Source organism: Macrobrachium nipponense, chromosome 41 (assembly GCF_015104395.2).
Source record: "Macrobrachium nipponense isolate FS-2020 chromosome 41, ASM1510439v2, whole genome shotgun sequence".
Taxonomy (NCBI): domain Eukaryota; kingdom Metazoa; phylum Arthropoda; class Malacostraca; order Decapoda; family Palaemonidae; genus Macrobrachium; species Macrobrachium nipponense.
Genome location: NC_061102.1, coordinates 41,427,595 through 41,431,576, shown reverse-complemented (window position 1 = coordinate 41,431,576; position 3,982 = coordinate 41,427,595). Strand labels below are relative to the sequence as shown.

General features: G+C 37.0%; 1 protein-coding gene across 6 annotated transcripts in view; it reads left to right on the top strand.

Annotated features, from left to right (window-relative positions):
• Positions 1 to 3,982, top strand: part of LOC135212725 (arf-GAP with SH3 domain, ANK repeat and PH domain-containing protein 1-like) — a 360,410-nt gene that overhangs the window by 231,410 nt on the left and 125,018 nt on the right. The gene's annotated exons all lie outside the window — the stretch shown is intronic.

Sequence of the window (3,982 nt, the reverse complement as noted above, 5' to 3'; positions counted from 1 at the left end):
CTTTGAAAAAGATATTTCAATTTGGATTTAACATAGACTTGACGGATTCCTACTTCTCGTCTATTCCTAAGGCATGTGCTAGGCTTAGGCCTTCTGTAAGGCCTACGTCAGTTTCATGGTTCTTAAACGATGTTCTAAAAACTGGCTTCCGAAACCGATAATGACACATGCTCGTTTTATAATGCTCTTAAGAAAAACCCTATTCTTATTAAGCTTAGCTTCAGGAGCAAGAATTTCAGAACTGTCGGCTCTATCCAGAGGACCCGGATCATATTCAGTTCCTTCCCACAGGAGAAGTCCTACTTTCTCCGGAACGTAGCTTTTAGCAAAGAATGAAGATCCTTTGATGAGGTGGGAACCTTGGAAGGTACTACCCCTTCCACAAGATGTATCTCTTTGCCCAGTTACAACCTTACGAGCCTTTCTGTCTAGGACCTCCTCATCTTCGTCGGGTCCCCTCTTTAGGAGGGAAAAAGGTGGAACTTTATCCATTAAAGGCATCAGGCAACAAATCCTGTACTTTATTAAGCAAGCCAATCCTGACTCTTTCCGAAAGCACATGATGTCAGGGCAGTAGCCACCTCAATTAATTATTTCCAACATATGAACTTCGATGAGTTGAAAAAGTGTATACTGGATGGAAATCGCCGACAGTGTTCAAACGTCACTACCTTAAGTCCTTGGAAGCTCTGAAATTCCCAGCAGTAGCAGCGGGTAACATAGTTTCCCCTGACTCTAGCTAGTTTGTAGTAGAAGATTCAGTCCTCCTTTCTACCTGCCTCACCAAAAGTTCGTCTATTCCTACCTGGTTCATTTGCATTCACCTTGTGTCTTAGCTGCTTTTTTGTGAATAGTGTAGTGGGTGCCCTTATTGTCTGGTTTAGGGACACTCACAAAATGATTATAAACATTGATCTCATGGATGTTGTTTCCCTTATTTTTATGCTAGGGGATACATCATATTATAATGATTACGGGTTTTGTATATTAAGTCATATACATTCCTTTATATATTATTATTGTTGATTGTTTTTATTAATTGCTATTATACTTTTGATACATGCTGTTACACAGATAACATTGATACATGTAAATAATTTTACCTGTACATATGTAATTACCTTATGTTAACAAACATGATTAGATTTAAGGGTAATTTAAGCATATTTCTATTTTTATACCCCTGTGTATATGTATCTTTTAGCAATTATTAGTCTATTCTTATATATTTTATCTTTTATTTGAGACCTATTCTGATTTATTTTATTTTTATTCTCATTTTATTACTTTTGTTTACAATCTTGTGCTATTTCTCTGGTACGATTTCGCGCAGCGACACGAGCTGAGCCCAGAAAAGGGATTTTGACGTAAAGGAAAAAATCTATTTCTGGGCGATTGGCTCGTGTCGCCAGCGAATTCCCCACCCTACCCATCCTCTCGCCCAAGATTGTCTGCTAAACTTCAGGATTGGCCACCAGAGGCGCAGCAGTCGGCAGCATGGGATGGAGTAGTAGTAGTACGAGCTGCTCACTCTGTGGGTCGGCTCCCCTCTTGGAGGGATTTTGTAGTGGGAGTTTTCTATTGGCATTTGGCTCGTGGTAGTGGTCTCACTCGCCTAGTGTTCATACCGACACCCTCCTGGAGGGTGAGCGAGTCAGTTATACTGACCTTTTTCTTTATTTTATTTATTCTCTGGTATGTGTTAGTACATTTACCCTAGAAATAATAGATTAAAGGATATTTCGCTGGCGACACGAGCCAATCGCCCAGAAATAGATTTTTCCTTACGTCAAAATCCCTTTTCTATCACCAGAAATAAATTCCTCTGATTCCGCGTTGGCAGAGCAGGGAATCGAACTTCGGACCACCGGACTGGCAGCCGAGTTCGAAAACCACTCATCCAGCGAGGAACTATCCCTTGTACTAATGACACATTTTTCACTGGTGGCTTAATCCATTTTCATTCACCACTAATGTATTGCTATATATTTTGTCTCTTTGGAAGTACATAATTATTATATTTACATAACTAGGGTCCTTGTATAATTGTTTTTAAAAATATATGCTGTTGTGAATATTGCTATTCAAAATTTTTATTAATCTTACTTTTAAATATTTTAATATTAAAACTAATTATAGGTAGGCTAACGTCTTTATTATTCCATTTTTGCAAATAGGTATTCATATTTAACAAGCCTCAAGGGTCCTTAATGTGTAAGCAAGCTTCTTCAAAGAGCAATGAAATTAAGTTTAGGTGGCAGACAATAGATATCAAAAGAAATAATAAATATATTCACCAGTGTAACTTTGGCAATTAAAACTGATAGGATTACTTGTAAAAATTTTCTTTAAGGGAATGAAAGACCACTGGACAATGTAACATTGTGATGCCACAACAGAATGAGAGACTAGATTGCACTAATTCTACAGCATGTATGTAGGCTTCATTACTGAAGGTGATCACAAAAATGTCATATTGAAATATGTAGAGTGCATATAGTATATGGAATGTTGCCCAATGATGGTTTACATGATAATTATGTACTATTGTTAAAGTGAAACGAACACTACCACTTGCAGCAATTTCTTATGTAAAAGAAAAACTAGTGTTCGAAGCTGGTGACACCCAAAGAATGGTAGGATAAACTCTAAAGCATGTGGCATTGACACTGTTATATTTGTAAATGTAGGAAGCTTGAGATTTGTTTTTTCAAGTGTGCAAGTAGATCCCTCAAACTTGAAGGTAACACCAAAAATGTTAAATATTGCATAATTCAGCAGTAACTTTATTAATGTCCATGCTCCATGGATTATAGTATGATTACTGGGTGTGATTGGGCAATCAGTAAAAGCATTATTTCACTTGAGCTCAGACTTACTGTATTAGGTTAACAGTAACTTCATTGAACGTTTAGGGATCAGATAAATACTACAGAAGTTGCATTATTTTCAAATGCCAACTTCCTTTGTAAACCAAACATCATGTTACTAATAAAGACAAAAACAGCAAAAAGAATCTGGACCAAGTTGAAAGCTTCTCTTAAATATGAACAAGGCTGGATTTTTATGTATAGGTATTGATAACGTTGTCTTAGATGTAATTACTAAGACCTAAAAGTGCTCCACAACTGGTGAATTGTTTCTTTTGAGTGCTGGGTGTCAGGTAACAGTCTCAGTTCAAGATGGCTATAAAAAAAGTCTTAAAGATAAACGTTTTTAGTAATTGGCTTGCACTTATCCAGGTTCAGAATTGCATAATTTTCACTAATTTATAAAAAACGCTATCTAGGAGAAAGTACCTTGGGCATCTTTTATAAGTCCTCATTGACATTGTCTGTGTATTGGTATTGCAATCTGAAACCATGTTTTTCATGATACTGCAGTTGACTAGGTTGTCTTAAAATCTTTTTCATGCCCTCTGACTAAAAAGTCAGTACTTTAGTCTGATTACTGTTGGAATGATAAACCCACCTTTAGAATGAAAAAATCTTAAAAGCATCAAATAAGCAGAAGGGAGAATCCTCATTCACTTTTTGTGTGCTGTAACAGTGCCAGAAACCTTTTTGTTAAGGAGCTGCTTTTGTTAAAAATTTAATGTCATTCTCTTGCTGATCTTTGTTCACATGACAGTTAAATGTCTTATCTTGGATTAAGTGCATCCTCAACTTATGGCGGGAGATCTGTTTCAGCACCACGCTGTAAGTTGATTTCTGCCATACCTCGGTTTTTTTGCTGTTAATGGTGCTTTAACATGCTCAAAGCACCATAACTCGAGTTATGGCGCCGTAACTTGATGTTGCATCAATTTACAGCGCCGTAAGCACCGTTACTTGATGCTCAACACACTTACACTGCTGTAAAGCATAGTTAACAGCACTGAAAAAGGACCATAAGATCAAATTACTGTAAGTCGGTGGCGCTGTAAGTCAAGTATTTAGGAACTGTGACATCCAATGCAGTTTCATCTCTTGATTTTCCCTTG